This window comes from Zootoca vivipara, chromosome 6 (genome assembly GCF_965207765.1).
Source record: "Zootoca vivipara chromosome 6, rZooViv2.hap1.1, whole genome shotgun sequence".
NCBI lineage: Eukaryota > Metazoa > Chordata > Lepidosauria > Squamata > Lacertidae > Zootoca > Zootoca vivipara.
Window position 1 is genome coordinate 26,472,416 of NC_142589.1, and position 25,370 is coordinate 26,497,785.

A 25,370-nucleotide genomic window follows, 5' to 3' on the forward strand; every position below is an offset into this window, starting at 1 on the left:
TACCATTGTACTCCATGAGTTTGTCAGCAATCCTATTTGAAAGCCATCCTTTGAATACTGGCTGCTGGGAAACACTGGTGGAGGGGAATGATCTGCTCAGGTCCTGATTGCAGGCTTCCCATTGGGGCATCTGGTTGGCTGTTGTGTATTCCGGATGCTGGACTAGATAGATAGGTCGATCGATCGATCGATCGATCGATAGATGATTGATAGATAGATAGATAGATAGATAGATACTTTATTGTCATTGTACATAGTACAATGAAATTGAATGCCACCCCATAAAAAACAAAACAAAAACACAATTACACACACACACACATACATAGACACCCATCACAACTCCCCAAGATCATATCATTTAGTTACAGCATTTAAGATAGTTATAGCTCTTGGACAGAAACTGTTTTTTAATCTAGTCGTTCTTGATTTAATTGTTCTGTATCTCTTGCCCGAAGGCAACGGTGCAAAAAGACTATATCCAGGATGAGATGAATCTTGTAAAATATTATCTGCTTTTTTTAAGGCAATGGGAATTGTATAGCTCTTCCAGAGATGGGAGAGGATGACCGATGATCTTTTGGGCTGTGGTTATGACCTTCTGGAGCACTTTCCTATCCATGACTGTGCAGCTGGAAAACCAAGCACAGATACAGTATGTGAGAAATGCTCTCTATGGAGCCTCGGTAGAAGGACACCAGCAGTCTCTCACTCAGCTTGTTCTTTTTTAAAAGCCTGAGGAAATATATTCTCTGCTGGGCCTTCTTTACCAGAGCAGTGGTATTTGCACTCCAGGTCATACCCTGCTCAATGGTAACACCCAATAACTTATATACAGCCACCCTCTCCACCCGGTCCCCGCCAATATACAAGGGCTGAACGTCTGCCTTTTTCTTCCTGTAGTCCACCACCAGTTCATTGGTCTTGGCCCCCTTAGATAGATAGGCCCCCTTTGGCCTGATCCAGCAGCCAAACTCTTTTAATGTTCTTAGCGAGAGATGCAAGTATTCCATGCCTATCTCCTTTTGTAGATGCACAGGTGAAGAACATCCTTTCCAATGCTGCTATCTTTCTTCCCCTCCCTCTCCCTTTCTGCACAAAGTACAAATCTTTCACGGGCTTAACAAAGACCCCAAATGACAAGCAGGTTTGCTTTAATGAATTTTTGTTTGCATAGCTGACTAGCATCACGTTAAGACAGGTACCGTGGTGTAACGTAACATCCTAATCAATAGTTAAAAGGTGCTGAACAATTCCTGAGATAGAACAGCCTGAAAAACCCACACAGGGTCTCTAGCTGCTGTCTGGAGAAGGAGAAGAGAGGAAAGCACCACATCAATTTATGCGCAAATTGGTCGCATTTTCACACATAGCCCCAATTATCTAAAAAGGGTTTAACATTATATTTATATTGATAAGCTTAACAATGTTGAACTGCGACTCGCCGATGATCTCTTTACAATTCACATCCAAAGAGAGCAGAAGGAGTAATTGGAAAGCTTCCAGGATGTCAAGAAATAGAAGCAGCCTTGGTGGTGAGGAGGAGAAGGAGAGGGAAGGGGGGGGGAGGAAGGAGAGGAGGAGATGAAAACGGCAGTACAAGGTCTGGCTTTGCTGAAATTACAACATAAATTCCAAATGAAGGATGGCCAAGAATAACTCAACAATTACAAATTCCCTTCCAAAAGACAGAAGGAATGCTTTGCGATTAGAGAAATTGAGCCATCTAAAATGCCTTCAAAGGAGGAAAATGAGAGGCAGTAATGATGTCTGTTGGAGAGAAGGTGGGGGGACTTGATAGGCTGAATCACAGATTGAAAGCAGGAGGGGATGAGTTGAATAATTTGATTTTCCATCATGAATATCGAGACCTGACTATTTACGCAGTGAAATAAACACGTACCAGAGAATTCACACACACAAGCACACTCACACACACCTCTTCCCAATCCCTAGCAAACACTTTGGCTCAGCACTAGTTAACGTAATTCTGCAGCATATGAACATTTTCTTAATTTGTTGCACCATTTTGACAGTCTTCTCAAAGCTTTGGACTTCCTCTTAGCTTACCGGAGACCTCTTAAAAGTCAGAAATGCAAGGCCACCAAAATAAGATGTGATATTGCGGGCAATCAGTAACCAAACTTGTGTCTCCCGTGCCCTGATTAGATTTTGATGTGTGCATCAAATTGAATTTTATTTCCTCAAATCAGCTCTCAATATAAAAGGGAAAACACTGTACCAAGAGGATTGCCTGGGAGATGTAGTAAGACCAGGGTGGGGAGAAAAAGTATTATAAATCAAAACTATATCTAAAGGCATTCACAAAGATTCTTCCTTTTCTCATCAATTTCTCTCATGCTCACCACTAAAAAAACCCAACCCCCTAGCACTGAAATACCAGCATTACAGACTAACTTGGGGTAAAATATGGAATAAAGCAGTTTCGTTTTATTCCTGCTGCAACAAGGGAAAGAAGGGACTCTCTTGATAGTTTCCAAGAATCATACTTTCCTTTTGGTGACAGAAATGACAACGTAAGAGATTTATGGTATATCAGTAGCAACTTTGTGGGGAGCCTAATCCCATAATTTCAGCAATTTATGATGAGGGGAACATAAAGTCATTGGGACTGGTAGGGCAGAAGACAGAAAGACCAACAGGAGGCAGAGGCAGAGCCAATGACCAACTAATTCTCAGTCTCCGTCCCTCACCCTCTTATGAAACAGTTTCATAAAGGCAGCACAAAGGAGGCTGACAGTGCGAGAGAAAACTCCTTGTGGGGGTTCAATTGCAAAGGCTCAGAGCAAATTCCCAATTAGTCAGACTTTAATTCAGTATTGCATTACCGGACGGAGTCCAAAAAGAGTCTGTGACAGCATTTCCATTAGTACACACCCTACATATGAAATATATGTCATCTTGGCTGGTCCATTCTCTAGTCAACCACTTTCTGTCACCTTCCACCACCCCAGCACCTCACCATCTCTTCATCCGACCATCGTCCTTGAAATGCAACTTCACTCTATTCATTTTTACTATATGTGCAGAGTCCCCCTTGCACCATGTCTGGAGTTGTTCTTCAGTCAGTGTTAGGCTCCCACATAGCCAGTCCTTGCCAGTGTTGTGGTCAGGATTTACCCTTGCATATGTGAAGCTGGCCTCTCTGATCATGGATTTTTGCAGACTTTCAACCTCAACAGCCAGGGGCACCTCTGGAGTGGCTGTAACTAAGAGGTCAGACAGCTGGGAACTGATTGAGGGCAGACAAAGGCTGGTGGGGCAGTGTCCCTCTGTCCTCCTTGCCCCCACCCCCCAAAAAAGAGAAAACTGCTCTACAGGGTTGGAGAAAACACCAGAACAGATTGGGGGGGGGGGATGAAGTCCAATTGGTGCAAGAGAAAATCCTTCCACTACCCCGTTGGATCCTGGGATAAGGAACCTCAGAGAAAATGTTTCGATGGTCGATGGCCATATAAAGCACCCAGTGACGACTGATACAATGAAACATTTGTTCTTTTCTCTTCTCCCTTTCCTATAATAGTTTGTAAGAGCTGGATGTACAGGCTTCTATAGAAATGCTCACTTTTGAGCTGGCTTAAAGCAAGCAAGCTAGGAAAGGAAAGCAGGAACTGAATCGTTTTGGAAGGAGATAGCACTATGTGATCTGATTGAAATGCCTCTTATCTGCATTCTATAAGGAAAGAAAGTATTGCTGACAGCAAAGGGTCTTTGGAATAAATGCTGTAATACGGTAATAAACTGAACTTCACCTTACAGCAAGTAACCCCTAGGATGTCTATCCCTGGAAACCCTAGATACAGAATCTGTTTGAATTAGAGCCAAAACATGTGATCACACTCCCCCAGCAGTCACACCACCCAGCAGCCTGGAGTGATAAAATCCCAGGGGAAATGTTACGACTTGACTTGGCCGATTGCAGTGACTGGCTCCCTAGCACTTAATGCTGATAAGGGACCATCTCCAAGGTGAAGAAAGTAAGAAGAGCCTGCTGGATCTGACCAATGGCCCATCTAGTCCAGCATCCTCTTCTTACATTGGCCAACAAGATGCCCATGGTAAGTCTAAAAGCAGGACTTGATGGCAGCAGCGCTCTTCATTTTTGTCATTCTCAGCAACTGGCATTCAGAGGCATATTTCCTACTGGAAATAAAACATAGCTACCGTATCATCCAGCACCTGGATAGCTCCGTTGTTGATGCTGATAACACCCAAGTCCGCAGGCTGATCCCCATATGGGGCAGCTGCATATTCCTGAATTTCATATTCCTGAATTCCTGAATCAGGATCCCTTCCAGTTCTATAATTCTATGATTCCATGGCTATTAGCCATTGGTAGCTTTTTCCTCCATGAATTTGTTCAACCCTCTTTTAAAGCCGTCCAAGTTGGCAGCCACCACTGCCTACTGCAAGAGCGAGTTCCTTAGTTTATGTATGTGCTGTGTTAAAAAGTACTTTCTTTTAGATCTTTCAACATTCAGCTTCATTGCATGCCCACAAGTTCTAATATTTTGAGAGAGAGAGAGAGAGAGAGAGAGAGAGAGAGAGAGAGAGAGAGAGAGAGAGAGAGACCTTTTCCCCATCCCATTTCACCACAACATGCACAATTTTATACATTTCTATCCTCTTACTCACCTATTCTAAAATGTTATAACCTCACATCTCAGGCAAAATATCAAGTGACCCCAAACTCCCTTTGTAGCATTCTCTCTACATCAGTCCCCTACCCAGCCTCAGGGCTTACACAACTGCCAATGCTCTGGAATAGCAACCAGGGGGCGGTCACATTTCTGTCAGGTGGCAAATCCACAGCTTCTTTTGAGGGGCAGAGGAACCACTAATGTATTTGGAGCCTGAGTCCTTTACCATTAGTTCCTGTTGGTGTAGTCTGTATGCTAAGAAATGAGGACTGGAAGGAGTAGGGGACAACCCCACTGCTTCTTTCAAAATTATTAAAATAATAGTTAACAAGAATGAGTTGTATCCAGTAGTGTCACTCAGCTGATGTGAAGGCTTACGTTGACAGAAGGGGGAGTCAGGAATTCTACCACAGTTCAAAGGGAACTTGGAAAAAAATACGAGAAAATTATCTTTGAGAAGAGTCCTAGTGGAGACTGTTGGAGACCTGGAATTTGCCCAAAGGTGGAGAGGACTATTGATGGCTACAAGCAGCAATGCATCTGAATACCAGTTGCTAGAAATCACAGGAGGGGAGGCTGCTCTTGTGATCAAATCCTGCTTGCAAGTTTCACATAATAGGAAACCACCCAAAAAAACTGGAAGGGCTGTTGGTCTGATCCAAGAGGTGGTTTTTAAGAGAGTTGCTGTTGTACTCAGGTCCTGCTTGATGGCCTCTCAGAAGAGGCATCTGTTTGGCCACTGTGAGAACAGGATGCTGAACTAGATGGGCCATTGGCCTGATCCAGCAGGCTCTTATGTTCTTATGTGTCAGGGGCTGAATCTAGGCCAGTACTTATATTACAAAATGTTTGTGGAAGGTTAGGAAAGGATGCTTTAAGCTGAAGATAATGCATTGTCAAACTACAGAAAAATGCAGGGTAGAATTTCTTTAACGTCTTTATCTAATATTTTATCCATGAAACATTGCATCGGCTTGACATTAATTTATATAATAGGGACAGAAAGTGATAATGCCGTTTTAGTGGCGATCTATGCTTAATTAACTGGCAGCACCAGCCTGTATCAAAAGAAGAAGGAGCTACAGAAATAAAGCCTGTTTATACACCTTCCATCTTGCATTATTGAAAACACAAGAAGTCATTATGAGGAATAATAAGCACTCACAGAGCCAGCAACTAACAAATGCATTCAGAGAACTTTTCGTAAAAAGTTTGTAAATACCGTATTGTATGGAAATTCTAATGCACATTAGCGCTCATGTACACCATCAAGTATTTTATTCTTATTTTTTTAAAAAAAAAAGTGGAAAAGATACTTATCTTTTAAATTGGTGTTTAATATTTTATTAGTGTGAGGCACATAATTCTCATCAAATGGAAGGAAACTCTTTTTTTTGTATGGGTATAAATGTCTAGAGTTTAATATTTCAAAGATAAGTACCTACTTCTGCATCTATCACATGGTGGCTTAATGGAATTTACTTTTTCTTAAATATTTATGCCGTATATGTGTTTGGTCGTCAAATGTTTGTAGAATCACAGTGGTAGAACACTTACAGCAGCGTAGCCATCGATGTACAACTTTCTGTGATTTCGTGATAGTTTGCAATAGGCATGGGGAATCTTTCAGTCCAAATGCAGCAGCTCTTTGTAGGCACCTTCCGAGGGCCAAATTGTAGTGGTGAGCAGGACCAGAGGCAAAATTGGGTGGAGAAATGGAGGCAACTATCTCACAATAGGCTACATTTCAACCAGCGGTGTGAGAGCTGGGAAGCAGCGCTTACTCCATTGACTCTGCTATGACAGGCCAGCTTCATCAGAGGCAATGTTCATCTGAGGGCAGCCATTCATTCCCTCAGGTTGCCTCAGTGGGAGAGATGGACAGCAGAGCTCATTCCATCAGCTTTGGTGGATGCCAGTTCCATCAGACACTTTAAATTGATTTTTTTCATTTATTGTATTTATATACCGCCCTATACCCATAGATCTCCTGCCCCAATGTATGCCAGCTGAACATTAGAGGAACAGCTGTTTAGAAATTGGTGCCTGAGTTTTGATTTTCCTTTTCCCTCCCTGTCCCATTTCCCTTGTGTGTCATGTGGGCTTTTTTGTTTGTTTGTTTAGATGGCAAGCTTTGTTTTGATTGTGTGTACAGTAAGTGCAATCACTCCCCTGCCTGACTAACATCTAAGCCTCTCTGTTCCTGGCTGCTTTCTGCAGTTGGCTGCAAACCTTTGCTTGGAGCTGGCTCATTCCTGACACCTGTTGACACCATTGCTGGGATGGCAAACACTGGGTCGTGCTGGGCTTGCTCTGCATCCTTGGTAATGGAGGTGGAGTCAGTTGAACCAGATCATTGTCAGAGTTATCCCCAGGTACTTCTATGGAGAAATAGCTTTGCTGGCAGGAGGTTTCATTAGGATCCCATTGGCCTGCTATAACATTGCGCTCTCTGTAAGAACTAGTGACCCACTGTGTTAAGGGCTGGGAGGGCAGTGGTGCCCCACTCATGCTGCCTCACCAGCCGCTGCTGTACAGGAAACTGTAAGGAGAGGGGAGATCCCCATTCTGCCAATTGTGTTCTGCAGTTGGATGGGCACTGTTGGATTTCCTCCTATTTCACTGCATTGTACACTGTTCCATATGTTAATCCATAAATCTGCCTTGGCACATTTCCACATCCATTTATTTATTTATTCATTCGTTCATTGTGATTTGCACAGACATTTGGATTTAAATATTATGTAAATATGTGGATTTTTAAATTATTATTACGTTTTGCCAAGGACGGCATTGGCACATCTGAGATGCACAGAAGCTGGTAGATAAACTTAACACTGATTAGAACATTTGTCCAAGAAGTGTACAGCAGGTCAGACTGAATGATATATATATATATATATATAGAGAGAGAGAGAGAGAGAGAGAGAGAGAGAGAGAGAGAGAGAGAGAGAGAGAGAGAGAAGAGAGAGATTTAAATTCAGGAAAGGCAACCTGCAATGAGTTATCCTGAAAGGGCAGGGTATAAATACCTTAAATGTGAAGGGTTTTTTTTTTTTAATGCATTGTAAGCCACTCTGGTTGGGATTGTCCTGAAAAGTGGTTTTAAAATACTTTTTAACTAATGTAAATAAAGTAAGCACAGACAAGATAAATCCCTCCACACACAAAAATGGCATTTTTAGGAGCACACAGAACTAGGTAAGAGGGATGAAATTGATTCATTTTACGTTTAAAGAAAAGCCTACCTAATTTCCAAACTGAAGATTTCACTTCTGCAAATTTTGCAATGCAGTCAGGTGACATTCAACTGAAGTGTTCATAAAAATTCATGTGTGTATGTGTGTGTGTGTGAGTGTGTGTGTGTGTGTGTGTGTGTGTGAGAGAGAGAGAGAGAGAGAGAGAGAGAGAGAGAGAGAGAGAGAGAGAATAATATGCAACAATGCATTGTATTAAGGAAAGCTACTTTGCAGAAACGTGTATATTGGGAAAGGAAGCATACAGAAATGTGCATATTTGGAAAAAAATGTGGACTAAAATGCTGATGATCTTCCAAGGTATTTTTATTATTATTAAAAAAATAATAATTCAAACTGATGTAGGATTATAGAGAACTCAATTTAAGATTGGAACTATGAGAAACGGAGAGAACCCAAAACTGATGGATGCACCCATCCCCACAAAGAAGAAACTTCTATGAGGCAGCAACAACAAAATATTTCTGGTGACTTCAAATGCAGAGCGAGCAAATGAAATCAAGACCAGTTTCTACTGCTTCCAGAATAATCCACAGGCAGCCTTATCCGGGTTGTGTAATACTGCAAACTGTTTCATCAGTTCTGAGAAATGCTTTCTGATCCATGCTGATACAATTACCTAGCCTTTATTGGCAATTTAGACCTCTTTTAGGGGCATTTTAGAGCAAATGATGTTTTCTTGATATTTTAAAAAAGCAGCACTATTTGCCGTACCTTTGGGATAAGGTGGAAATGGAGTTACAGGCTCATTAAATATCTGATTGGTACAATGTGGTTTTTGTTCCATGTGAACTAAGCGACCAAAAAAGGAAGCACTTTCTAGGATGACTTGCTCCCTCTTGCAGTCAGATGGTTGTGTGTGTGTGTGTGTGTGTGTGTACGTACGTACGTACACACACACACACACACAGTGTATCATTTTTATCAGAGCAACTGATGAAGGCAGAAGCTGAAATGCTTTGCTATAAGAAATTAAAATGTCTGTTTTGTTGGTCCCTGCAATAAATGTATAGTTTTATTGACTAACTGCATCCTACCAGTAACCAGAACTGACTGTAGTGCTGTTTGATGCTTTCATTACTGTCTGTCTATCATCTATCTATCTATCTATCTATCTATCATCTATCTATCTATCTATCTATCTATCTATCTATCTATCTATCATCTATCTATAAACCATCTGTAAAATAATAACTGACAATCATTAAAATATAGGCAGGATTGTGGAGGTCTCAAAATCTGTCTCTGGACACAGCGGCCCTTGTAGAGCTTTAGAGTGAATCGGAACCATCCGTAGGGCACATAGGCCATCTCTCCCAGAAGCAGATCACCTCTTGTACGCACATGGGTAGGGTAAGGTTACCAGATTTTTTTCAATGAATCCAGGGACACTTTTCAACTTCCTACTAAATACCATATATACTCGAGTTTAAGCCTACTTTTTCAGCACCAAAAATGTGCTGAAAAAGCCGCCCTCAGCTTATATTTGAGTGAGGCAGGCGGTGGTGGAGAAAGGCACAGCACCGGGGGTTCGGAGAAGTGCTGCGCTGTGATTCTCCAAACCCCCATCCTATGCCTGCGCTGTGTGAGGCGGCAGGGAGGGAGAAGCGGCGAGGAAGGGATCCTTCCTCGCCGCTTCTCCCCCCCCCCCATCCCGCCGCCGACAGATGGGAAAGGCATATTTTTATTTTCGAAATTTACCAGTAGCTGCTGCATTTCCCACCCTCGGCTTATACTCAAGTCAATAAGTTTTCCCATCTTTTTTTTTTTTTTAGGTAAAAATAGGTGCCTCGGCTTATATTTGGGTCGGCTTATACTCGAGTATATATGGTAGATGGATTTTGTCAGGGGGCTGATTTGTAAATCTGGGGACTGTCCCTGGGAAACGGGGACTGTTCCTGGGAAAAGGGTAGGTGTCTTATTGAAATTATCTCACCAGTTGAAGTTTTCCCAGAATATGCATCAGGGGAGAGGTTTTTTACTGTGCTTACGGCTGCCCATTTGGATCAGCCATTAAAGTGCATATTTTCATGAAAATGTAAGGAATAACATGTGGTTTTTTGTGAATTTTCACTATTAAGGAAATAGATATTCTTAGGGGATAGCCCTTAATTATCCCTATGGAATGTCTAGCCTACTTCTTCTTAGAGGCGATTCAAGCAGAAAGGCAGAAGAGGCTAATGTGATGGGACTAAGGGACAGAATTTATTTTTCGGGGGGGGGGGATACTCAGATTATGATCTCCTTTCTCATGGAAAACTATGTGTCTGGGAGAAGGCAAGGCTATAGGAAGGGTTTAGATTCCTTTTGCTGTGCCAGTGTGGTGCAGTGGTTAGAGTGTCGGACTAGCAACTTGGAGAGACCATGTTTCAAATCTGTTCATTCAGACATGAATCTCACAGGGCCAAACACAGCCTCTCAGCCTGACCTAATTGGTTCTTGTGAGGATTAAAGGGGCCGGAGGAACCATGTATGCTCCTTGGGGGGAAAAGGTGGGATATAAATGCAATAAATAAAAATAAATAACATTGGACATGTTTTTGGCACACTGCTGTTTTCAGACCAATAGTCTCCCAGACTGGGGAGCCTCTACCTGCACATTTTGAATCGGTCCCTTAAAGCCATCAATTTCCACAAGTCCCCCCCCCCTCTCTCTCTTACTTATCCCGTCCATGTTTATTGTCATCCAATTAACTGTTTGACTCAACAGCCTGCTGAATCTGCCTCAGTTCCAAAGACAACTTTCTCAATGCCCACATTTGACAATCTAGGTTTTCAAAGAGCCGTTCCATTGTTGGAACTTTTGAGATTCAGTTTTTGAGTCAGTTGTCACCATCTGGGTTGGGTTTTTTCTTCTTCTTCTTGTGTGTGTGTGTCATGATGGCCTGAGCAACGAAGTAAGTAGCGTTCAGGAGAAGTGTAGTAGCCCAGGAGCATACTATTGTGATAAATAAAAGCTGCTAATTTAAAACTCTTTTAGCCAGAAGTGTGATATGTCTCGAGATAACTATTGTGGTAAATAAAATCTGTTAATTTAAATCTTATAATAAGAGAAAGCTTCCCGCTGTTAGTGACTGACACAAAACGTAGCTTTTAAATCTAATCATTTTTTGGCTGAAAGCAGACTTTGGCGGAAAGTAACAGCTCTGCTAACTTTTAAGCAGCAAACTACTAAGGACTCCACATTTTCAGTAGGAGCAGACCCCCACACACAACAGCCCCCACTCTACTCTGAGCTGCGACCTGCTCCATTTGCACAAAAGTTTCTTTTATATGATTCATATTTGCATAAAGTTGCAACATAGCAATAGCTTCTACTTTTCCCATCTGGCTCTTTTCTTACAACTAACTTTTCCTTTTGCATTCAGACTAAAGAATAGGGCTATGCATAGGCCAGGGGGTGTGAGAGGGGGCGGTTGGAGGGAGAGGGAGGGAGAGAGAGAGACCCACTTCCTGCAGCCCGCCTCTACGTAGGCAAGCTCATGACTGCCTCTGAATAAGCCTGCACATGTACGAATGGGACATGTAGAGGTTCTGGTAGTACAAAAGCAGGTTGTGCAAGCAGTGCCTAAGCCTACAGGGTTTGTAAAGTAGCCCTGGGACTTCAGAACAGATGGGGGGAGGCTGGAGCAGAGCGGTAAAGCATGTGGCTTGCATGCAGAAGGTCCTAAGCTCAATGATGAGCACATCCAGGCAGGCACGGATTAATAATAATAATAATAATAATAATAATAATAATAATAATAATAATAATAATATTTATACCCCGCCCATCTGGCTGGGTTTCCCCAGCCACTCTGGGCGGCTTCCAACAAAATATTAAAATACAATAGTCCGTCAAACATTAAAAGCTTCCCTAAACAGGGCTGCCTTCAGATGTCTTCTAAAAGTCTGGTAGTTGTTTTTCTGATGGGAGGGCGTTCCACAGGGCAGGCGCCACCACCGAGAAGGCCCTCTGCCTGGTTCCCTGCAACTTGGCTTCTCGCAACGAGGGAACTGCTAGAAGGCCCTTGGCACTGGACTTCAGTGGAAGAATGATGGAGGTAGAGATGCTCCTTCAGGTATACTGGACCGAGGCCATTTAGGGCTTTAAAGGTCAGCACCAACACTTTGAATTATGCTCGGAAACGTACTAGTTAATGTTTTAACAGTGGAGGCAGTGATGTTTCTGAATACCAGTTTGGGGAACTCCAGGAGGGAAGAGTGTTTTTGTGCTCAGATCCCACTTGTGGGTTTCACATAGGTGTCTGGTTGGCCACTGAGAGAACAGGATGCTGGACTAAATGGGCCATTGGTCTGATCCAGCGGGCTCTTATGTGCTAGGGGCTGAAGCTGGGCCAGTACTTATCACCGCTTTACAAAATGTTTGTGGAAGAAGGTTAGGATTTTTATTTATTTATTTTTACTATCATAATGGGCATCTGGTTAGGCACTGTGAGAACAAGATGGTAGACTTGATTGGCCACTGGCCTAATCCAGCAGGAGTCTTCTTAGGTTCTTTAGGTTCTTATGGAAACCGCCAGAGGGGAAAGGGCTATTTTGCTTGGGTCCTGCCTTTGAGCTTCCCTCTAGTTCCCTGTTGCCCTGGGACTACACAGCTAAAGGGAAGCATCTTCTGGTCTCCAATGATCAGCCAAGGAATTAAGGGCTTCTGGGCTGGCTGGGTTTGTGTTACACATGTGTGTGATTTCAACCTGTTGTAAGCCATCTTTAAGGAAGGGCTGTGGCCCAGTGGCAGAGCATTCCTGCACGCAAGAGATAACAGTCAGAAGGTCCCATCTCTACCTGGAGATGCTGAGGATTGAACCCGAGGCCTTCTGCCTGCAGGGCAGATGCTCTATCACTGAGCTACAATCCTTTCCATAGGCAAGCAAGAGGCATTATCACAATTCAGTGGCACATTCTAGCCAGGCAAGAGTCCTGCTGAGCAGGGCTGATGAAGAATGTGACCTGGGGAGAGTCTCAAGGGCCAAATGAAACAGTCTGGAGGGCCACATTCAGCCCCCAGGCCGAGGTTCTCCAGTCCTAAGGTAAATAGTGAGATACTGCACCATATCTGTATTAATACAAATAAATCTTTTGGTAGGAATTCAGTCTCATTAGAATGGTTTTCATAAGCTCTTTCATATAGGCTCTAATGTCTTGTGTCCCTCCCTCCCAGCTCCTGCTTCCCCACGAAAATGAATTTTGAAAAAGTTTATGGAATGTGCAGCACAGTACTTAAGTATTTGTTTTGTTAATTTCTTAAAAAACAAATTGGGTTCACAGTAAATATAAAATGTAGGACGGCTACATTAGTCAAGCAGCAGGGAGGCAATTTCTTAACGGTTATCTTGCAAAAGGCGCCATTTGCCGAATAATTCCCAGGAAAAAAAAATTCATCTAAACTGCTATTTGCTCGATTATAAAACTCTTCTTCAAAAAAATCCAATATGGAAAGGAAGTGGTGGCAGGGAAATTCTAATATCTACATCTACCCCCGAGGTAATTAAACCAAACATATGGGCTATAATCGAGCTGAATGACAATGGAGCCAGGTTAAAAAAAGTATTTGTTCTGCACCAAGTTAATTTCTCGGGAGTTGCATACAAGCTGTGGTGACCATAGCATTGCAAGTGTGGGTTTCAGAACACTTGGCACAGCACAAAGGCAAATGGATGGCTCAGCATTAGACAGAGATCAGAGCAAGCGGTGGACTTTTTGATGGGAGTTGAGCACCATTGGGTAGCTAACCCGCAGGTTAGTTACCCCCTTTATGTAGACTGGCACACATATGAAAGTAGTCTTGGGTTCAGTGGGTTCAGTGGGTTCATTCCATCCCATTATTGTTTTGCCATGAGCAGCCCAAAACTCCATAATGCCTCTATTCCAGTTCAACTTAGGCAAAAGGATGTCTTTCTTCATGCAGTGCATTGTTAAACCATGGAACTCCTTCCCACAAGAGGCAGTGGCAGCCACCAACTTTGAAAGAGGATTAGACACATTCATGAATGGCTGCTAGCCAGGATGGCTGATGAGAAGAGACCAGAGCGGGTTGAACCCATGGAACACACTCACAAACCCAAACATGCCTGTGGGCCTTTTTTTAAAAAAAAGACCCCCATGATGCATTATTCCGAGCAATACTTTTCAGCTTTCCCATCAGTTAGAGGCCATAATGGCTATCTGTTGGGATTTTTCTAGTTGGGATTTCTGAATTGCAGGGGGTTGGAAAAGATGACCTTTGGGAGGCCCTTCCGACTCTACAAATTCTAGGATTCTAGGACTCCTTTCTTGGGACAGATGTGCTTTTAAATTTGTAAGTACGTATTGGATTGGAATGCACCGTGATCAGTACACAAATAAATGAATAAATAATAACTGCTGAAAGCAGTGGAGATTTACCATAAGCTCTTATTTCAAATGATGCTTGATGTTTACAACTATAAAATCCAGGATTTGAGCACAATATAGTGTGTAATAAAAGCTAATGTCTGGGGTGTGGAGAGGGGGGGGGAGAAGAAATATTGTGCACCGGGTCCGTTTTTCCCCCTGCTGAGAAGAAAAAAAAAGTGTTCAAAGCCTTATCAATACAAAAAGAAATGAAGTAAAATAATAATAATAATCTAATTAGTCCAGGTTGCTTCTCTGGCTTGCCCTTGCCCTGGGAGTTAGATTTCTTGTCATGCAGCAATATTATAATCAACCCTACAACACTATAAATCGGGAATTCTAAATAAATAAGAATAATCGACATCTTTTCGCTCAGGTAAGGGGACATAAATACATTTATAATCAAAAAGCTATCTAGATAATGAGCCCTGGCTCCTTGTTTGGGCCATAACAATAAATAAATTTAAGTAAAATGTTACATAAAACATTGAGGGCACGATCCAGCCAAAGTTAAACAATTTTTATGCTCTTTTTTATTATTCTAGTGAGCGAGATTTAAGCATTCGCTTGGCTCTTCCACTGAAATGAATGGAAAGTTGAAATGGCTTCATACTGAGTATCTCTACTTCCAACTGAAATTAAATCATGGTTGTTAATTTCCCTCCCATCACTCTGCATGCTCAGAAATTGGTACATAGACTCAAGTAGGCACGGGGAACCTTGACACGTACAGAAGTGACTGAACTACAACTCCCATCAGCCCCAGAAAGCATGGGCAATGGCCAGGTATGATAGGTGCTGTAGTTCAGCAACATCTCAAGGGCCAAAGGGTTCACACACCTCGTATAGTTTCAAACACAGACCGATATATATTCAGATTAACTTCTCAGAATCTGAGCTGTCTTTCTTTTTTGCAAACAAAGAAGAATCATTAGATCTGGGAATTGCATTTGAGAAGATATGGACATCTACACAATTCATAGGAGGCTTTCAAGCAGAGTTGGGTGGCCATCTGTAATGGATGCTTTAGTTGAGATTCTTGCATTGGGGGGGGGGGGTTGGACCAGATGACCCATCAGGGTTCCTTACAACTTTGCAATTCTAGGATTTCCTGTGGACCATCTCCCTGTTTCTTTTATTTACTCACTTCATTTATACCATGCCTTTTGCAGAACCTGGTCCTTCTAACAACTGGAGATGCCAGAGATTGAACCCTGAAGCTTATGTATGCGCAAAGCATGTTCTCCACCACTATACGAGGGCAACTACCCTCTCATGGTGGAACCTGAGGTAGCAGGCATGGTTTGCAGACCAGATTATGGGCCAGAAGTACTGTTGGCAATTTTTCAGCAGGTTCCCAGGTGTCATGACCTGAGAGTGAGGACCATGAGCCCCCCAGAATAACCTCCTTAGATATACATGACCAGAGCCTGGAACCTTCCCCTTCCCCTGAGGAACCAAATGCTTTTTCAGGACATCTTCAGGCCAATGGCATAGGCCAGGCATCCCCAAACTTTGGCCTTCCAGATGTTTTGGATTACAATTCCCATAATCCCTGACCACTGGTCCTCTTAGCTAGGGATCATGGGAGTTGTAGGCCAAAACATCTGGAAGGCCACAGTTTGGGGATGCCTGGCATAGGCAATAGCCAATGGCATAGGCTGGACACAAGGGAATGGCGGAGCAACCATCTTCAGGCCAGAGAGTTGGCCCTTTAAGAATTGAGACTTAGTCACTAGGGGGTTGAGCCTGAGAGTGGTGGTCTGAGAGGGGGAGCTTACAAAGCTACAAATCAGGGGTAGGCAACCTGAGGCCCGGGGGCCGGATGCGGCCCAGTCGCCTTCTCAATCCGGCCCGCGGATGGTCTGGGAATCAGCATATTTTTACATGAGTAGAATGTGTCCTTTTATTTAAAATGCATCTCTGAGTTATTTGTGGGGCCTGGCTGGTGTTTTTACATGAGTAGAATGTGTGCTTTCATTTAAAATGCATCTCTGGGTTAATTGTGGGGCATAGGAATTCATTCATTATTATTTTTTCAAAATATAGTCCGGCCCACTACATGGTCTAAGGGACGGTGGACCGGCCCACAGCTGAAAAAGGTTGCTGACCCCTGCTACAAAGCTTCAGTGTACAGTACTCTCAGGCTTCATCGGAGCAAGTCGCTCGCTTGGAGCTATCCAGGGTCCTGCATGGTATCCTTTGGTTGCCTTGTTCCCAACTTTGACCTCCATGCAATGCACTCTTTTTAAAACTGTTGTGCTCCCTTGCCCTGGGAGTTAGACTTCTTGTCATGCAGCAATATTATAATCAACCCTACAACACCATACATCGGGAATTCTAAATAAATAAGAATTTGATGTTTTGTTTTTGTGGTGATGTTTTTTTTTTAAAAAAAAACACATTCTTATAAATATTATTACAGCAAGATACTAATGTATAAATAAGAATTTGATGTTTTGTTTTTGTGGTGATGTTTTTTTTTTAAAAAAAAACACATTCTTATAAATATTATTACAGCAAGATACTAATGTATGTGTCGTGCTTTGACCATGTGAACCTGTGCATTTCCTCTAGGCAATCAATGGGACTTTTGCCCAGGGAAGTCCCACTGAATGCTGAGAAGGCATACACAGGCATACATTGTCAAAGCATGACACATTGCTGCCTGGATATTTGAAACACCTTGCACGAATACTCAGGGTTACATCACCCTTCCTGACCTTCACATTATTCCTTGGCCAAAATTCCATTTCATTAATGGAGCCAAAACAAAACCTGCAAATGCAACCAAAGCAACACCCCACCCACTACTATTTGCACCTCACAACACAGAACCTGATAGTTTTGGGTTTCCTTGGTTCTGAATCTTGGTTTGCTTTGGCACAGGATATCAATAGCCCTTTATATAATACAAGCCTGGCTCATGCACACTTCATTCCAGCTGCTTTTCCAGGAGTCAAGAGGCACAGAGAGTCGTTTAAATTCCTAGCACTACATCAGGGTTATGGTCCTATGTTCCAAAGTTATTCAGGAACCTGATTGGCCATGTTCCTGCAATACATTTTTTCTAACCCCAAGATAAAGATCCACGCATCTCTTTACCCTTTAAACAAAAAAGCTATTGTAATAGCATGTAGTGTGATGCGCAGCATGAATACCAAAAACATGTACATGCGCCGCTAAACTGTTTAAGTATGGGAGAAGTAGTGTCTAATAGCATCAGGAAATTGAAATTTGAAAATTTTTCTCACTCACTTATTTGATGAGAACTGGGCTGCTGACAGGTGAAGCAGAAAGTCATTTTTCAAGTTAAATGCCAAGTGGTTATATAGCATAATATTCAGTCAAAATTAACCACCTCACTGCTGCATTGACATACAGCATATTTAATGGCAACTATTTCGGAAAAGAAAACTGTAGATCTTGGGGGAGACCTGGGGAAAAGATGGGAAAGAACATTGTGTTAATATTACAGTACTTGGGTTTTAGGGGGGGGTGGGGGGAATCAGTCAGTAGTCTACACATCTTGATAATAGTGTAAAAATTGTTTTTTAAAAAACCCTCTGAGTCCAAATATCAAACAGTGTAATTTTATAGCACAAGCACAGGTATGTGCAGATCTAGGTGTGGCAAGAATTGTGTGCATTTCATGCTTCCATATTATACACACTGACCTAGAAGCAAGCCTCGTTGAAATAAATCATATTTTATTTCGATATTACAAGACTTCTCTACAAAGACTGTGCTTGGACACTCCAGATGCTATGCCACATAAAGAGCTGAATTCCGTAGGGCACTTATAATGTACAAACTGAGCATATTGGCAGATGTTTATATGGCATTGCCTATTTTTATGTAATGACAACAACAACAACCTTTTATTTATATAGCACTTTTGAGTCTCCAGAGCTCCTCGTGTTATCTGTCTGTCTGTCCACAACAAGGTGGGCTAATGTTATTTTCCTTACATTGACGCCCATCTGCAAACTCCTGCTCCCAACCTCTTCAGGACAGAACCTGAATTATGGGTTGCAGGGACAACACAAAATGGTGCAACATATGTATCAGCAGGAAGGGTGGGGAATATATTCTTTTTTTACTTGAGTAATTAATTTTCACAATACTTGCTACAGATATGACAGCCAATAACGTAAACTCTAGCCACTGAGGCAGAATGAGCAATGTAAAACAGAGCAGGCATAGGTGATGTTGTTATCAAACCAGTGGCCAGATGGGGGATATTGATAATAATAATAATAATAATAATAATAATAATAATAATAATAATAATAATTTATTAATAGTTTCCCCATGCACTCTGGGTGGCTTCCAACAGAAAAATGAAATAAAATAATTGATTAAACATTAAAAGCCTCCCTAAACAGGGCTGCCTTCAGATGTCTTCTAAAAATCTGGCAGCTGTTTTTCTTTTTGACATCTGATGGGAGGGCGTTCCACAGGGCGGGCACCACCACCGAGAAGGCCCTCTGCCTGGTTCCCTGCAACTTGGCTTCTTGCAACGAGGGAACCGCCAGAAGGCCCTCGGTACTGGACCTCAGTGTCCTGGCAGAACGATGGGGATGGAGACCAGATGGAAACCAGATACCCTCTTGGGCATTGTAAGAGGAGCCTTGCTGGGTCTGACCAATGGCCCATACTCTTCTCAAAGTGGCCAAACTAGATGCCTCTAGGAAATGCACAAGCAGGACCTGATCCCAACATCACTCTCCCTGCCTGTGATTCCCAGCAACTGGTATTCAGAAACATACTGCCGCCCAACAGTGGAGGTAGAAGGCCATTGTGACTCCTCCATGAATTTGTCCCATCTCCCGTTAAAGCCATCCAAGCTGGTGGCAATAACTGCACCTTGTGTGTTGGGGAGTGAATTCCACTATGCACTGTGTAAAGAAGTATTCTCTTTCATCTGAACTGAATCTTCAAACATTTGGCTGCATTGGATGGCCTCAGGTTCTAGTATTATTAAAGAGAGTTGAAAAAAAATGTCTGTCTATCCTGCTTGTGGGCTTTCCATTGGCACATCTAGTTGTCCACTGTAAGAACAGGATCCTGGACTAGATGGGCCATTGACCTGATCAAAATAAAGAAATGTGTAATTTTTGGGGAATGTGCACAAGAAGTGTGTATATTTATTAGTGAAAAAACGTATTAAAATCCATTTTCTAAAGGGAAGTTGCTTATATAATAGGTAAAATTGTATCCAGGTTCACTAACTGAAATGGGGCTACTCAGAGTAGGACTATCTTTGGAGACAACCGTGTGTGTGTGTCTTAGCTACCAAGTTATCCCTTTTTTAAAGGGATTTTCCCTTATGCTGAATAGGCTTCCTCGCGAGAAAAGGGAAAACTTGGCAGCTATGGTGTGTGTGTGTGCAATTAAAAATGTTGCAAATTGTGGAAATAGGGGAAACTGAATGGAAGACTGGAAAAATGAGGAAGCGATGCTGAATAATTCATCCATTCCCACTTGATATGATGCACACAGTGTTGTTTTTGCTTTTGTGAAGTTCTAACATAGTCGTGGCACAGAAGGAACACTAAAAAAAAAAGGAAATGGAAAGCACTGAGATCAAGCTGAACAAAAGCAGAACTAAGAAAATCATGGTCTTGACCCCAAATAAGAGTCCACCACTCCAACCAAAGCAGAGAAATTCTTAAGGCCAAAGCTATAGCTGTCTCTTCCCATCAGTAAAGTCAGGCTTCATAAATGAGCTCCTTGTGAAGGGAGATTATCACAGAGGGGGAAAGCAGAGATGACTTTTTGTATATTTCAAATTCCTTTCTTTCCATCTTGACAGGATCGAGGGAAGAATCCCCGAGAAAGTCGCAGACCTCTTCAACAGGTGAACAGCTGCCAAGGCGATTTCAAAACTCTAGATCAGGATCCATCTTGTAGCTCATGTTAGCTCAGTAAAGATTATTCTCAGGAGATGTCGTACAGAGAGAAACAGATGCCAGTGGAGGACCCAAAAATGTTTCTTTCATGGTGGTGAGTCTACAACAGAGACAGGAAGACAGTGGTCCTCCAGATGTTCCTCCCAACATCTCTAAGCATTGGACAAAGGTCTTCTCTCCAGTCACCACATACCTAATTTCAGATGGTGGGGTAGACATTCAGGTTGGCCTCATGTGACGAAAGGAGACCCAAATTGTATCCCATCCAACTCACAAGTAATTCAGCCAAATATGGCAAGTTGGTCAAGGATTCCCAGTTTGCTTCACAGAGACATGTGGATTTGAACCCAGCACCCCAAAATCTAAACAGCCTTGGCAAGACATCACAAAACGCTTGGTAGATTGCTTTGCAGTAACTGGACAGGTGTATCATTTCTTCAGAGAAGCTGATATGAAACTATGGAACTCTTCATAACAAAGTCTATAGCTGGTCAAACAAGGAGGACCATAAGCCATTTGGAAACTAAGTGCATTTCTGTACAAATCTTTTAGTATTTTTGGGCAGCAGCTTAGCTTTGTTGTAACTCTGTTATAATATTCAGCAAAATGTGGTTTATCTTGTCAAAGAATGCAGTAATGAAAGAATTGTGAATGTATCTTGTTTATCAGTGTGTCTCTGTATATTGGTTATCATGAGATGCATTTTTTCTTGAAGGAACTGCAATGTCTGGTAGTTATTTTGATGAAAATACAAGGGCTCAAAGGCAGCCAACATCTATCTCCTTTGTGCTGATTGCGAATGCTTCTTATAATATTTTTTATAGTCAGTGGTTAGGATATGGATGATGTGGAGCTAATGCTTCTGATGAAACACACTGGAAATAAACTCCACGGTTATTAATGCCCAACAAACTTCAACTGTCGGTTTGGGTAAATTATCTCCCAGGAGAATGATGCTGAACCAACATTTATAAGTCATTGCCATGTATAAACAAGGTGTTTTGATCAAGTGCTGAGACACAGTTGTTCATATGAGGATCATTTGGAATATATTCTATGAGCAAGTGCAGCTTTTAAATTTTTTAAAAATACTTAAAAAAAGATACATCTTTGATATAGGATGGAACACAGGAAGCTGAATTATGACAATTAAAACCTTGGTCTGTCTAGCTCAGCATTCCCTACACAGACTGGCAGCAGCTCTCCAGGGTTTTCAGACAGAGGTTTTCCCCAGTCCTACATGGAAATGACTTGACTTACAAATGTTTCTACTTACGAATGGAGCTCCATCCACCATCTTGGATGCTGTTTAGATAGGATTTTTTCTACTTATGAATTTTTACATAGGGTTGATTCGACTTACGATTTTTTTCTCCCAATGCATTCCTATGGGATTTGACGTACAAATTTTTCCGACTTACGAATGTGCATTTGGAACACATTAAATTCATAAGTAGAGGTACCACTGTAAGTCCCATTGATTAGGTATAACCTTAAGTTGGTATTCAGTGCTAGTCCTATTCAGAGGAGAGTCACTGAAGCTAATGGACATGCTTGCATGGCCAGGCACATTCTATGGGGCCAACCATAGGAATAAGACAAAGACATGTGCAACGGGTTGAAATAGGCCACAACATTTATTGATTGCCAGTGTAAGTAGCTTTTGGGCAAGGCATTGGGTATGTATACAGTATCAAACAGCCCAATTGCTGGTTTATAAATAGGGTGGGGTCAGCCCTGAGCTTAGAGGTCACCCACTGACATGTGTCAGGTCCTACAATCCACCTGGGCTGCCATTGGGAAGGCTGCTGTGGCCCATTGGCTCCTGGCTCCTGGACAGAGACACCCCTTGCTGGACCTCTTTTATGGGGTATCTGATCAGCTAAGGATTCAACCCAGCACCTTTTCCAGCAAAAGCTGTGATCTTTTGCTATGAAGTAGGTGAAAACCTGTAGAAGGGCCAATTTGTCTGCAGGAAAAATTCCTCCCTGGCCCCGAATACAGTGAGCAAATATACCAAGCAAGGTCCTCACACTGACCTGCAGCTTTGGGAAGGTCTGGGTGGGTAGGTGATGAATCCCACAATGTTAGCCGCTTTGAGACTCCTTCGGGTAGTGATAAAGTGGGATATCAAATCCAAACTACTCTTCTTCTTCTTCTTCTTCTTCTTCTTCTTCTTCTTCTTCTTCTTCTTCTTCTTCTTCTTCTTCTTCTTCTTCTCTGGGTGACCTTGAGTCAGTCACTGCCACTCAGCCTAACCTGCCTCACAGGGTTGTTGTTGGGACTGAGGAGCAGGGAGACCTGTACACTACCTTGAACGCCTTCGAGAAAAGGGTGGGATAGAAATGCAACAAATAATATGAAACTCCACCTACCTTCCTTCCTTCCTTCCTTCCTTCCTTCCTTCCTTCCTTCCTTCCTTCCTTCCTTCCTTCTTTCCATCCATCTGTTTTTTTAAAGACTACTAGAGTGCATGTATTTTACCATGTACCTACATATCCTGAATAAAGCCTAGTTGACTGCCATGCAGCAAAATGGCATGTTCACCTCATTACTATTGCTTACTATTTTAAATATTTGCATTAATAGTAATGGTGTGAACATGTCATCTTGCTGGGTCGCAGTCCACTGAGCTTTACTCAGAGTATACCGCTTGAACTGAATGAGCATGTGCAACCCAGATCCATTCATTTCAACGGGCTTACTCTAAGTAAAGCTAAGCTGAATGCCACCCATTGGTATTTTAAAGGGATTGCTTGGAAATATTTCCCTTGCTTTAAAGCCATGCATTTTTGTTTTCCCTGTAGCGAAAGAGAAAGGCGGGGGGTGAGCTCTGATCCTGTCTCTGGCTTATGTTTAAATGAAAATAACAGGTCAGGGATAACACAAAGTAATTTAAAGGACTAACGCAGCAGTACGTGGGATTGCCCAGAGCTACACCTTGCAATCACCCAGTTCATATTTTAGGTCCTGCCACGAGAGTTCATAGTATTTTACAAGTCTATGTTCCATGTCAGTGGCTGACTGTAGAGTTGAATATCAGTCCTATTTAAATCTGCAAGAAAATAGCTGCAGGTGACATAACCTTTCATGTAGTACCACTGTGTACATATACAAATAATTGAGGCTCTTGACCCCGTCGACGCGCATACAACTGTAAGTACAAACTTGACATTTTGATACTGCTCGTAGCCTTTCCCGTTCTTATTTTCTGTTTCAATAACCCATTGCAGGTAGAAAAATGAAAGAAGGAAGCATGAATGATTAATGCTGTCAAGCTAAAATAATGTATTTAGAAAAATCTATAAATCTCTTATTTGTGGCATTTTAAAACTCAACACGACAGTCTTTGGTGCCACTCAGGCTCTTTGGAGGCAGATAGATGTAAGCATATATATATATATATGCAGCCATAGGAGCTCAGACTCAGCCCTACGTCCCACTACTTCTCCGGCAGGGAAAATGAAAGCCTCAGCAGTGAACTTCCTCTTAGAAAAATTACTCATAAGCATCAGCTGAATATTCAAAGACACTCATGAATATTTATTTTGTGATGTAAGTGGGATTTATGTTGCTGTTAAGCCCACTCCTTCTTGCTTTAACCATGCCAAGGATCTCCCCAAACAAGAAAACGCTCTGATTCGCAAGTCGGAGTTGGGTGCGATTCCAACAACCCAAGAAATTCAGGAGCAAAGAAGCCCACATTCTAGACCAAATGAACTTTCTACACATGACATGGACACTTGTATGTATCACCTTACCCTATATGTGCCCACTTAACGGTTTCAACGGGTGGAACAGGGATTGCCGCAGGTGCCAAACAAAACCAGTTCTGCATTGTAAGAACTCATTTTTTCCCCAGTGTGGCAGGACCTACACTTTGGAACTGTCCATGACACACACATAGGTGCCCTCTGCTGGTGGCTGCCATTTTGGTTTCGCGTCCAAACCTGAAATTCACCCAGTGTTCCAAAAGATCTAAAACATCTTCATTTACTTGAGTGGCTGTAAATGTGAGACATTTTCACGCACCTCTACTTTTTGTGCCAGTGAGATGAGCCAAGCCAGGTGCGATTTGCATCAAAGTTCCCCGACTTGATTGGATTTAAAATAAAAAAATTCCTTCAGTAGCACCTTAAAGACCAACTAAGTTTTTATTTTGGTATGAGCTTTCGTGTGCATGCACACTTGCTCTTGATTTTGAGCAACTAGGAGCAATTTTCTGGGTTCAGCCTGCCTTTGCTTTGCCCCTCCCACAACTTGATCTGATACCACAATGGTGTCATAGAGAAGGATGAAGAAAAGCAACCATGTAAGAGAAGCAACACTTCCATGCAACATGCCAGAACTCACCATGAACACTTCCCTTATCCTCTTGTAATGGCAATCCTGAGAGGTGCCGGAACTGAGTTCTGCTGAGTTCCGTATGAAAAAAAGTTGTGCTTCCTAGTGAAAGAAATTAAATAATCTGTGCAGGATCAAAGCAACAACACAGAGAGCCACGTGATGGTGATTCTGTGTAAGGAGTGCTTGAGGAACCTGGTGTATGCAAATGCTGATGTGAACTGATCCTATCAGCATCTCCTGGATTAAAGTGCAGATCAGAGCCAAGTTGGTTTTTGTACTTCACAAATGTTCTTGAGAAGTTCTTGGCTCAAGGTAAAGGTAAAGGGACCCCTGACCATTAGGTCCAGTCGTGACCGACTCTGGGTTTGCGCGCTCATCTCACATTATTGGCCGAGGGAGCCAGCGTATAGCTTCCAGGTCACGTGGCCAGCATGGCAAAGCCGCTTCTGGCAAACCAGAGCAGCACATGGAAACGCCGTTTACCTTCCCGCTGTAGTGGTTCCCATTTATCTACTTGCATTTTGACGTGCTTTCTTGGCTCAAAGCAAGTAACAAAATCCTTTTTTAAAAAATGTGCATTTTGAGAGAAAATACACACTAACATGCATAGTTAAAACATGTATTTAACTTTAATTTTCAAGTTGATTTTATTATTATTATAAAAAATAGGTATTGGCAGGTTAATGTGGAAATGGAATGGAATGAACTTATTTCCGAAGACATGCAAAAGTGATATTGAGTCCCTGCAGACAGATCCCTGAGAAATGCTATATTTTTCCTCACTCAAAGGATCCAACCAAATGCTGGGTTGTATCCAA

The 25,370-nt window shown here is 42.3% G+C and overlaps 1 long non-coding RNA gene across 2 annotated transcripts in view; it reads right to left on the bottom strand.

Annotated features, from left to right (window-relative positions):
* LOC148685291 (uncharacterized) overlaps positions 1–24,682 on the bottom strand; it is a 61,284-nt gene extending 36,602 nt beyond the window's left edge. Inside the window, exons 1-2 of one of the 2 annotated variants that reach the window (XR_015950375.1) lie at positions 24,559–24,682; positions 17,549–17,727 (exon numbers count right to left, since the gene is read on the bottom strand). This is a non-coding gene — a long non-coding RNA (uncharacterized LOC148685291). The remainder of the gene's footprint in view (positions 1–17,548; positions 17,728–24,558) is intronic. The other variant, XR_015950376.1, reaches the window with a different exon arrangement.
* Positions 24,683–25,370: the final 688 nt, after the last annotated feature.